Consider the following 13,677-nt stretch of genomic DNA (forward strand, 5'->3'; position numbering starts at 1 on the left):
AGATTGTGGGTATAGAATTTTATGCTTATGTTTTGAATGGTTTTGTTTCAATTTTGGAGAAGTTGCGAGCAGGATGGAACACATATCTTGGGTTCCTTAAGATGGCATATGCAGATATACTGAACACATGTATATATGATCATCTGATGAATGTTTATATATGTACAGGCAATTATTATACACACCCTATCTTTGGCATTGTTGTCAAAGGGGGGGAGATGAGGTAAAAAATGTATAGGTTGATTGTATGTATGGAGTGTATAGTCTAATGTAATGTAGATTTTTGGATTGTGTATCTAAGGGGGAGCCTTAGAATTATTTCATTATTTCATCCAGTGTACAGGTTTCACAGGTTTCAACACTAAAACATTTTTCACAAGTGTTGCCATCAATTTCAAAGGGGGAGATTGTTGGCAATAAACACTCATCTGGTGATATTCTATGCTTGATTTATGGTCTAGGGTTCTCATTGATGGAAACTCTTCTTGGAGACTCGATCCAATAGTCGTGATTCATCTTATCTGGAAGCTGGAGTTAACTAGTAAAATAGGGTATTTTGGTAATGTTTTGGTCTAGAATAATTTCCTATTATTTTGGTAATTTTGGTGGTTGATTTTGTTGGTATTTTGGTATGGTTTTGTCATTGATCTCAACACCTACTAAAACACTAGCACTTTGAAGATCTAGCAACATTCATCGGCAAGCAAGTAACTATTGCACAGTTACTGGTATATGGTTCACTAGCAGGATATAATGTTCACCGACACTTGGAATGGAATGGAAGACACTTGGTAATGTTGAAGACATCTTGTGGACACTTTGTTTTGAAGAATTAATCATTGGTATAATCATATTTTCATATTTTCTTTTACCGGCAAATAGGTCCAGGGTTACCTAGGGTTACACCGGTAGGTTTATCTTTTCTAGATCAACATGGCATGCTATGGAGATGATTTATTATTGTTGTAAATGCATTAAGCCGATATGTTCAATCGGTTAATGCATCGGATATTATATTGTTTGTAAAATGTTTTTATTGTAATATCTTGTAGAGCCGACCTACTAAAATTGGTCTTAGGTTATGGTATAAATATAAGATCTTATTTGTAAGATCGAATGTGGAATGCGAAAAAGAATTAAGAGAAGGTATATGAGAGATTAAGCAGAGTTATACATGAAGACATCATTTGAAGGTGAAGCTAGGTTTTTGTGGAAGCATATCAGCATTACACTGGTACTGAATCCAGCATATGAAGATGCTATTTTGAGCAGTACATTCTTATTGGATTTAACCATCCAACTGTAGTCAGTGTGACTCCCTTTTTGTGATTGAGTAGTGAGCTCTAGGCTATTGGCCTTTCTAGATGTGTAGACCCCATTTATGTACACTTACTATCTGTAGTAGTATCATCTGATTGTGGGTAAGGTTTCCCACCATGGTTTTTCCCCTTACAGGGTTTCCACATACAAATATTGGTGTTATGTGTTGTGGATGACTTTATGTTTATGTTTCATATGTTAATCTTTACCGATAGAGCAATTAATTGTTAACACTGTCTATCGGCATACTTAACTAGTTCACAGGTATTAAGCATTAAGTTGGTTAGGTTGTTTTTGGTTTGAATTTATTTGACAATTGATTTAGCCCCCCCCCCCTCTCAGTTGTCTCCGGGACCTAACAAATTTTGTATTCTTGATGAATGGTAAGATCCTTAGGAAGCATGTGAATACACTCTTTTGGTCTTGTGCTATGTTTTGTTTGATATTGAAACTAACTTGGAGCTACATGTTACACTTCTTCAAGCCAACTTGAAGGAGATTGCTTTTGTGCTAAGACCGGATATATAAGATCGAATTGGCCATTGTTTTTTGTGGTAATAATGGTGTGGTGATCTATTTTGGTATGATTGAGCATAGTTTCACATGTGCACTTTGATTTCAGACAATCTGGTAGCTGAATGAGACAGAAATAGAGTATCCAGCAGAGCAAAGACAGTCAGAGATTCAATGCTTAACTAGAACTCATTCTTGCATAGTAAGATGCTACTTGAGAGTTCATTTCATTGTATTTCCTCATTGTAATCAAATTGTAAGTCAGTGAGACTTCCCTAAAGGTTGTGGATTATTCTCATAATATGTTCCTCCCCAATAAGGGTACCTTGGTGAAAGAGGATGATATTATGGTAAAAGAAGGTGATATGAGTGATAATTCCTTTAATAGAACCTCATCTTCTACTTATTCCAATAATATTTCCCCAATAGATGAAGGATCAGTGAGGCATGATCATCCTTTTCATAAGGCTTGTCATGAAGATACTTTAGAACGAGAGGATAATACCATTTCCCATCATGTTTTCAATGCTCTCTCCTAAATATGAAGAACCTAACCAAGATCCAATCAATTTTATTCATGTTTTTGAAGAACCTAAGTTTGTTGTCCAACTCCATTAAGATGTCTCTAAATTTCATCAAAAATCTAAAATTTTTGTTAAGGATGGGGTGAATTGTCAACCTGATTATCATGCAGTTCCTTACATATATAATAATAAAATGTTTGCTTTGGAAGTTGACAAGATTATACAAATTGAAGCACAATATAATTTGTTAGTTCCTATAATCCTCTCTCCAATTTGGACAAATAAACCATCTCCTAATAAATAAGTTATTAGAGAATAAATCTTGGAGGATGATTGGGGATCATTAGATTTCACACCTTCTTTTCATAGAAAATCTAAGTTACTAAATTTGATACTCAAAAATTTTATCCTAGTAGATGTCTAGAAATTTATTGGGCCTATTTAAACTTCAATCCAATTCCACCTAAGAGTAAACCTTCTCTTAATCCTACACATGGGTACAATGGACAAGTTTTAGGATGTGTACAACAAAGTCTTGAAAGTAATGAGAAATCACACTTTTCTAATGAAAATAAAAATTTGCAACCTCTTCCTTTGTCAACATCCCCTCCATTGTCGAATTAATTTACATATTCTCATTTCCATATAGTATCACAACAAGATAGTGTTTTGTCCAACCATCTTTATGTCAACTTGATTTCTCTTCTCTTCCCTAAACAAAGATAAACTTTAGCTTAGTACCCAAGCACCAAGGGGCCAGTGCCCTAGTCCTACTCAGAACCATGGCACCCAGCACCCTAGTCTTCCTAGTTTAGATCCAAATTTTAAGGTTCCCTTCTAGATTGTTTCAAAGTCCAAATTTATAGGTTGTAGCTCCGAAGACCATAAAAATAACATAACAGTAATAGGTGACGATGGATGGCATATTTTTCATAATCATTTCAAATAACATTCAAGTTCCTATTATGTTTCTCCTCACCCTATTGAATGAGTAGTTAATTGGGGGATCTTTTTCATAAGAGGTGATTCTTCTTCAATTACAATAATCTTGGGGAAGAAACACAATTCATTCTTTCCTCTATGCTTGGGGGGCAAGAATATTACCCTATAGTTTCTCTCTATCTAAGGCTTCACTATTTCCTTAAGGGATTGCATATTTTATACTTTGATCTCCTTTATTGTTTGAAATGGTACATCTCTTATGGATAATCTCTCCTTAAGGGGGTGTGTGATCCTTCATCTTAATGTTTCCTTCTTTGAAGATTACCTCTTCTTTAGAGTTGCATTTTGCATATCTTGATGTCTTGTCTTGCATTGAATATTCCTTCATGCAAGTACATTGTGAATTTTATTATGTCTAATATATCCTTAGAGTTTGTGTAATTCTTCTCATTGTCCCTACACGGGGGGCATTGATCTTTCTTATCCTTTATAAGGATCCACTTTTCATTTTAAAGTGGTGTTTGGTTATGATTTGATGCCATTCCTTGTGTGAAGTTGTTGTTTTCTCAAGGATTATCTTTTATGTAAGAGGTGTGTATCCTTCACTACAACCTCTTTACACTTTCCATGTATATCTATTATAATAAAACCCCTTCACTTTGGGTCAAAAGTGTGTCATCCTTCATCAAGACCTAGCCACAAGAGGAAGGTAGGCATTCTTGTTCTCCTTCCTTTCTTTTGGGGGAGGATGTTATGTTTGTTCAAGAAACTCATCTTGGAGGTAGATGTCTTTGAGAAAAGATTGCTTCTCCTCCAAGGATTCTCTTTACACTTGTTGTAAGATATCTCTTTTTCAACTATCTTATCCTTGCTTGTAAGGGTATTGTCTCTTTAGCTTGGATTTATGAATATTTTTTCCTAAAGGGATATCTCCTTGGTGTTGAAGTTGGGTATCCTTGTTTCTATCTTCCTTAAGACATTTACATAAGCCTATTTTAACATCTTAAGAAGGGGGCAAAGCATATCACCCTCTTTGTACCATATTGTACTATATTTTTGCATGTCTTAAATGGGGTATTCATTCTCAAAACCAAAGAAAGTAAACTCCTACATGAGATGATTCATGCCCAAAACCAGATGCATCATTTATATATGTCTTAAACGTGGTGCACATTCTCAAAACCAAAGAAAAAAACTCTTACATGAGATGTCCTCGAAACCAGGCATATATTTTTCTTACATGGGGTTTCACATACTCAAAACTAGAGAAAGAAAACTCTAGCATGAGATGTTCCCAATACCAGACACACATTTGAATTTTCATTTCATGTCTTATATAGGTTGTTGCATGCTTGAAACCATAGAAAACAAACTCTTATAAAGGATTCTTAACACCTAAAACTAGATACTACTTGCATACACATAAAGATGAGTGGAACTAGCAAAGCACAGCTAGACTATTCCCACTCTCCTCCTCAACATGGATCACCTAGAAAAACACAACTAGAATGTATATCCATGTCTTTTCTCTCTTATTCTCATGGATCACCTAGAAAAACACAACTAGAATGTGTATCCATGTCTTCCCTTTCTTCTATTCATGAGTTCATAGCTTTTCTATTTGTAGCTCATGGATGATGCATGCTCTTTCTCTTTTCATGTGATTGCTTGTGTTCTTGAGATGGAATTTTTAAGAATGATATTAGTGGTTGAGACATTCTTATTATCGAGGTATTTATGACTAGTTGACTTGAGGTATTGTTTTTGGTTTTTAGCTTTTGTGTTATGTGTCCTTGGATGTGATTGTGTGAGTTAAGATCCTAAGATTGGGGGTCTGGTTCCTCAAAATTAGTGATGTCTTATACTCCTTATGATTGTGCTCCTAATTTATTCTCTCTCTCATCTTTCTACTTTACCAAGAGTATGATCATAAGATCATACTTCCCTAAAGTGGGGGCTAAATGTAGCATCGTAAATTGTACACCTTTATTAGTGTGTCCAATTTCACACTCTCCTAGCACCTATTTTAGTATTTCCATTTCCTATATGAATTATAGGACTTTTATTATAATTTATTAATATTTAATTCAATATTATGGGTCTTAGTCCACTTTATTATATCATCACACTCTTATTTGGGCCCTTAATTCTAGGTGTTCCCTTTATCATTTATTCTAGTTTATCCTTAATCCTACCCTAATTTCAACTCTCAAAGCATATTTAAAATATTGACACATCTTGGATTGAGCCACTAATATGGATTCAGCATTAGAATCACAATAGCTTGCATCCACTGAAATTTGGAAAAAAGTTGATAGGACCATGGTGCCCACCATCATGGTCCTACACTTTTTCCCTCAATTTTTGGGAGGATAATTAGGTGGTCATACCCTATTCAAATCTAGCTCCATGTGAAAATATATCAAATCTAAGTTGGCCTAGAGGTGATTTTAATTATGAAATCCATATATAAGGCATCCTTCTCAACTCATTTTCATCTAAGCAATCTAAGGATTCTAAGTCTCCATCTACATTCGACCTAAAACATTCTTGCATCCGTGAAGCATTAATCAAGCACTTTCAAAGATCTTCAAAGCTACTTATTTATCCTTGAACCATTATGGAACAAAATTACATCAATGTTATGCAAGCCTATGTGTGTGATTAGGGTTTTATATTTGTCACGCAATTTAGTACAATATATGTCATTACATCTAAAGTGCAAAGCATCACAACAAAAATTGCAGATCTTAGGTATATATCTAGTATTTATTTTAGTATTTGCATTATTTTATTCAAGGTTGATTCCAAATTGAGGTTTGACTTAGGCAAACCCCTATTGCCAAATATTTCCCCTTTGTTTTTGTGTACAGGATATAGGTACAGAGTTGTGTTCATGAGGATCAAAATAATTTGTAGAGACAAATAGGTTCACCTTTTAATGGTGATAAATTTGAAGGAACATGAAAAATAGTAGCACAGTCCCAAAAAATTAGGTTGAACTTTTGGGAACAAATTTGAATCATATTCTTTTACTTAGATCCAGGTTGGTAGCCTTGTATGACATCTATAGCTCATTGTTTCTGCCAATTTACATTAGAAATTCCTTGTTTTACCCCAATTTCAGCATTTTCATAATTCAACTTAGAAAGAGGGAATCAAAACCCTAATTCGATGAATCTAATAAAAAATCCCAGCCCTTTCCTTAGTTGGATTAAAGCTAGATATATTGGATTCACCCCTCTTTCAATGTATTGGCTAATTTGGTTAATTGGTAGTCTTATCCTACTTGGTGAAACCCTAGTTCCAAATTACACCTCTACAATAACCATAAGATTTTATCCTTTATGACTTGGCAACTTCCTTAGAAGGTGTTGATCAATAAAAATTCTTCTATGATGATAGCCTTATGAGAAACTCAGTGATGGGGGACTTGTGTGTGTTCACTAAGTGACCTCCGAGATTTTAGAAACTAACTCCTCATACATGGGGGAGAAAAGGGGAAGAAGGAAAACTTAAAACAAAGCTGCTCTATAGCGTTGCACTGAAATGATTTAAGTACACTATAAGCACATAGAAACTTCACATACATGCAACTCTAAGGCCGATTCAATAATCTACATGCCTAGAAAATGAATATTGAAATATAAACAATAGCCCATTTAACATAAACCAACAAATACCATTCATCTATCAGATAACAAGTTCAAAAGACATAGTTTAATCTGTAGAGTCTTACAACATATATTCCAGAAGTTGTATGGAATTACAAAATGAACAAAAAAATATTCATGCACACTAAAAGTAGTAATCATATAGGCCACCAACACAATTTGATTATCACATTTTCAGGAGTATAATCACAAGTTAAAGGTGTAATTCACATAGCAAATGTCTATATTTATCTTCTCAAAATCTTAACCCTTACAAAGGCAAAAAAAATCACTTATATAATCAGGAACCAATAGCCTAGCGGAGAAAATAGAGAGAGCAAAAATAACCATTTGCACCACAAGAAGCACCATTAGTAACCGTGAAACAACCTCATGAGAAGTTGGATAAAACAAGCTTGACCTCTAGCACAACTGTCACCAAATATTTTAATGACCGAATCAAAATGGAAGAACCTATGATAGTTAATTATATATTGTTGGTGAAAAAAGCCCTATTATCTCAAAACACATACCAAGGTTGTTCGGTGGTAGCTACAAGAAAAACGTGGTAGTAGGAGGGAGCAGCCTAAGAACTTAACAAAATTGCATAAGGTGCCTCACAAGGAACTGCCATGTGGCACAAACTGAAAACACTTTTAAATTGTTGGCCCACCAAAAGAGAGCAAAAAGGAAACCCACCACACATCAGCCTCTGGCAGCTTCCTGATAAAGGGAAAAGAGAAACTCGAACAATGTGAGTCATGCTACCACGTGGAAGATGTGAGGATGCAAAATTTAAATTTTTGATTGAGGGGAAATAAAAACCAACTTCTTGAAAGGAGCACGGTGGATGAAAGTCTACATTTCTTAGCGAATTCTAGGAAAATCTCACTCGCGGGATGTCGATACCCAAAATCCTAGTTTGTGGACCAGTCCTATACCTCTAACTTGAAAATCTTGTTGAAAAATTGCTACAAGCAAGACCAATCATCATCGGAAGGGATGGCCTGAGCCTTGAGAGCCTGAAAAATTATGATCTAGCTCGCTAACATCCTTGAAAGCAATTGCTTTTAACTCTTTGCAGATCAACTCAAGCATAGTGAGGAGTTTGGCCAAAGGATAAAATAAAGCCTCAAAGTGGTCCACCCTAGGGGGCTACTCAAAGCTTGTAGGGATGGCTGATCTTGCTACTTCTGCACTATCAAGCTTAGGAGTTGCTCATCTTTCATGACCTAGACATCTAGAAGAAAGGGGGAGAGTAGGCCGAGCTTTTGGAAACCTTCAAGGCATTATGTTAAAAAAGGGATTGAGTCCTTTAAAGCTAAGAAACTTGAAGCACCTTACTTGGCCATCTTGCTGTAATTGATGAAACAGTTAGTCTTTTGAATGACCTCATTAGAATCTATGATTCCCACTGCAGTTAACTCTTGGGAGGGAGTGGTGTAAATCCAATTGACTAACATCTAAGCCTTGGAGACTTTAGGAGCCACTTCTGCATAGTGTGCTCAATGAAAAGATCAACCTTAGCACACAAACTATGGGAAACCATTAAGAACCTCAGAGCCAGATCCAAGAAGGAAATAGATTGCTTTATCTTTTCCCAATACACACTATGAAGCTCCTACACTAGATAGGTGAAGTCTATGGGGAGAGGAGGTTGGGGATCTCATGGTTTTGAAAGTAGATCCATCTCAGCCTCTTTGGATTCCAACTTCTAATGCTTTTTTTTCAAATCCTTTGCTTGTTCTTCTACCTAATGCTACAACATTACTATTCTTGTCTATTTATCATGTGCTTCTTCCTATAGTTGCTTGTTTTCTTCTTATTGATCCTCAATGACCACTTTAGACTCATGAAGCTCCTCAGTGGATTGAGCCTGCAAACTCTGGAAGTTCTGCAAAGTTTTATCTTTTGTCTCTCTTTCTTCTACAAGAAGAGTCTTAATGTTGATCAATTATCGATGCTCTTTTTATTTCTCTGTAGGAGCTTCCTACAATTGATCTTGAACCTGAGCCATATCTGAAGAAGTGGCTTGTACATGCAATAATTCATGTGTTTTATCATATAATTCTTTGGTTAATGTGTTTTTAGTAGAATGCTCCACTCCTAGTTGGCACTCAAAGAGTTTTAATGCATTTTGGAGCTTGTCTTTCTCACCCTATTCTTGAAGTATCAAAAAATTGTAGATGAGTCATCTCCATTTCTCTAGCCTCTTCTTCCTTCAGAAACTTCTCATTTGTAGATTTTACTCTTTATAGCTCAATTGTGAGCTTCTCCAAGAAACGAGTACACTTTAGATAGTCTGAAGAGACCACCTTTTGTGATTCCTCCATGATTTCCACCATGTCTTGCGATCAGGCTCTTCTTAGATCGATGCCAATGGCATACATAGAATAATCTTTGGGTTGTATTTCATTGGCTGGCTTGATAACATTTGGCGTCATGGACATAAATGATAAATTATGTTGATCTTCCCTGAAAATAGAATAATCTTTGGGCCACATTTCATTGGTTGGCTTGATAACATTTGGCATCATGGACATAAATGATAAATTATGTTGATCCTCCTTGAAAATGGTCTAGATACAAGACTCTGTGGGCTTCTAGGAATCTTTAACCTTTCTTTTTTGCACCCTCTGAGCTTGGGCGAGCTTGGCCGAATCTGCATACTGCAAGAAATCTGATGTGGAAGGGATCATTTTCCATGCGAAAGCATCTCCTAGGGGTGGGATGAAAGGAATAGGAGCCATGATAGCTTGCAACTGGGTTGGAGTTGTCAAAGAGATTGTGTTTGGGGAAAAAGGAGGGATCCTAGGGAAAACATCGACAGACAAGGAGATCAATGACCCAATACTAGATAAGGTGGTGGGTGTTGGCAATTTGGAGGAATCGATTATGTGTTGCATTGATGTTTGTCATTGACATCAACACTAACTTCTTTGGTTATCTACCGGTTTCCGGTAGAGTGGTTGGACTTTGATAATGATCAAGAGATTTGTCTCTGGTATATTCCAATTGGTGGAATTGGTTTGCTTCGGTCATTCATGTTATTCATATGCATGTCACATTTAGTTGGTTTGGGATTTGGCGATCCAAAATCTATCATATGTTCTAGTAAGCCTTTTGGTTACCAGTAAGTGTTCTACCAGCAGAGCTTTGTTGAAGATATTTTGATGGATTTGATAAGTGGTGTTGGTGTGGCTTCTAGAAGGTTTTTCAGGATGATGATGGTTATCTTGTTTGTGTTCCAGTTGATCAGTGGTGTTGCATTTGGTTTATGGCGACCTATTTCAGGTTCAATCTTATCATGTTAGGTTATGGACCAGTTTATGTAACATGTTAGTGGATGCTCCCAATGCATTACTGATTGGATTTATTGTTTGATTATTGTTGTTTCATTCTTAGGATGACTTGGATTATCATTGGTCTGCGAGTTTATGTAATAGATTTATTGTATTATCTTTTAGGTGGCCAACCTAATTGTCTAGGTCCTGAGTTGGTATAAATATGATGTAAGATCTCTTTGTAGATCATTGATCATGGGTTATGGGATTATCTATGTGTAAATAAAGTTGTAATCATATGCAGAGGTTTTGGTTGACCATAGGTGATCGAATTGGGTTTGTGTAAGAGGTTTAAGACCTCTAACATTGAGCTTAACTAGAACTGTACTCAGGCATAGGAAAAGCTATTCTTATAGTTCATTCTTATTTCTAGATTGTAGTCTAAATATCTTTTGTAGTCAGTGAGGCTCCTTTGTGATGAGCAGTGCACTCTAGGATGTTGGCCTTCCTGCATGTGCAGGCCCCTTATTGTAATCACATACTTACTGCAGAAGTATCATCTGACTATGGGTAGGCTTCCCATTGTGGTTATTCGCTTTACTAGGTTTTCCACGTACAAATCTTGGTATAATGTGTTGTGGATGCATGGTTTTGGTTTATTATTTATATTTGTGCTTAATTGATATATCTCTTATTATAGTATTTGGTTTATGCATTCTGATAAAAGGTTTTGTGTGCTTAAAGTTTCATAATCTTTTAACAACTGATTCACCCCCCCTCTTAGTTGTTCACCGGTTATCCTAACAATTGGTATCAGAGCTTGGTCCTCTCTGCAGAAGCTTAACCACTTTAGAAAGATCCTATGATGAGTAATCATTCAACTTCAATTTCTTACCGGAAGGACAACCCTAGGCTTGAAGGAACAAATTACAAAGTATGGAAGCTTCGGATGGAGACTCATCTGAGATGTCTTAGCAAGGAGATTTGGGAGATCACTGAGAAAGGCTATACCCCTTATGATCTGGCATCTGGAAACCCTCCTCTGACAAATTTGGATAAGATCATTGAAAATGACTATAGAGCAAGAGAAGCCCTTTTGAGCGCCCTTTTAGATAAGCAAGTAATGGGATTAACGAACTAATCTTCTACAAAAGCTATATGGGATAAGTTGGAGACTCTGAATGAAGGTGATCCTACTATTAAAATTTCTAAACTTGATGGTTTGGTTACCGGGTGAGGTATGAAAACTTGAGAATGGAGGAAGATGAAATAATTGTTGCTTTTATGGAAAGAGTCAATGAAATTGTTTTGGGAATTAAATGTTGTGGTGGATCTCTGAGTGAAGATGAGATTATTTCTAAAGTATTGAGAGATTTTCCATTGTCTTACAAGATGAAGGATACTACAGTTAATGAGCTAAGAACAATGTCTAACAATTTTGTTAATAGGGATACTTGGTTGGAAAGTTATCTGCTTTTGAGCTTGAAGAATTCAGTCCTCAAGGAGGTGCAAACATAGAAATTGTATTCAAGGCATCTACATCATCAACTAACTAGAGTGATTGGAAAGCATTATATGCAAAGGAACTAGATTATATGAGGAAACAAGATGAAAAGCTTGAGGAACTTGAAGCTCTATTTGCTAGAAGTGTACCTAAAGGTCCAATAGGAAGTAAGTATGAAGGAAAATCACCTTTCAAATGTTTTGCATGTAATAAGATAGGTCATTTTGCATCTAGATGTCCTGAAAGGAATTCAAGACTTGAAGAGAAAGCTAGAAGATATTTTAAGCCTAACCATGAATATCAGAACAAGCATGAGTACAGGAGGAACAAAGATAATTCATGCTACTATGATGATGAGGAAGGTGTAACTGATGATTCTGATGATGAACCAACAAAAGATTTAGCTAGTGGATCTGATAATGGAAAGGAATGGGTATTCTTTGCTATCAAGGAAGATGCTCTGAAACCTGTCATTCATAATGAAGAGAAGACCCTTGCTACTAAATTTGAAGACAAGGATGAATGGGTGATAAACAGTGGATGCTCACATCATATGACTGGAGATAAAAGTAAGTTTGTATCTTTGCAAGAATTTGATGGTGGTCTGGTCAGATTTGGAGATGACAAAGCATGCATTATCAGAGGAAGAAGAACTATATTATTGGATGGTAAGCATAACACTGATAATGTTTATTATGTTGAAGGTTTAAGGCATAATATATTGATTGTAGGTCAGTAATTATAGTTCAAGGATGGAAAATGCAAAATCATCAATAGATCTGGATTGGAGATTGCAACTGGTACTCGGACTAGAGGTAACATCTTTCATTTGAACTCCGGTGAGAAGACATGTTTGATTGCACATATTTATTAGAGTTAGATATGTCATAAGAGGTTGTGTCATGTGTATTTTGATTGTATTGTAAAGATTAGTTCAACTAAAGCAGATAGAGATATACCTAAGATTGTGAAGCCTCATAATCTGGTATGTAAGGAATGTCAAATGGGAAAGCAAGTCAGAACTTCTTTTAAGAGTATACAAGACAAATCTAATGATGTTATTGATCTTGTTCATACTAATTTGTGTGGTCCTGCTAGAATAAGAAGTTTTCAAGGTGATAGATATTTCATGCTAATCATTGATGACTATTCTAGAATGATGTGGGTTACTTTTCTAAGGGAGAAATATAAAGCCTTTGAAAAAATCAAGAACTTTAAAGCTATGGTTGAGATAGAGATATTATTTAAAATCAAATGCTTAAGACCCAATCAGGGTGGTGAATTCACATCTCGTGAATTTAACAGTTATTGTGAGAAACATGGGATAAGGAGACAATTATTTTCACCCTAGACACCTCAGTGGAATGGTGTTGTGGAAAGAAAGAACGGAACTATCCTGGATGCAGCTAGATCTATGATGATGGAAGCTAATTTGCCACATATCTATTGGAGAGAAGTTGTGAGCATGACGGTGTACACATTCAATAGAGTTCATATCAAAGGAGACACCAATAAGACACCTTATGAGTTATGGTTTGGTCATTAACCTACAGTTAAGTACTCTAGAATATTTGGTAGTAAATGTTATATCAAAAGAGATGATTCCATTGGAAAGTTTGATCCTATATATGATGAAGGAATATTTCTTAGTTATTCAAATGAAATAAAAGCATATAGATGTTATAACAAAAGATTTCAGTGATTTGTGGAGAGCGCTAATGTCAAGGTGGATGAGTAGTACAAAGGTCAAATAAGAACTTATGAGAGAGAACTGGAAATTGAAATGATCATAATTGAACTGGTAACACTTGTACCAAAATAGAATGTTAAACCAGTTACTCCGGCAGTATTAGAAAATTCAACAATAATTAACGATCAGAGCAAAGAAAAAGAAAGTCAAAAGACTCCTCGGTATGTAAGGTTGAATCATTCAGAAA

Source organism: Cryptomeria japonica, chromosome 8 (assembly GCF_030272615.1).
Source record: "Cryptomeria japonica chromosome 8, Sugi_1.0, whole genome shotgun sequence".
In the NCBI taxonomy this organism is placed as follows: Eukaryota; Viridiplantae; Streptophyta; class Pinopsida; order Cupressales; family Cupressaceae; genus Cryptomeria; species Cryptomeria japonica.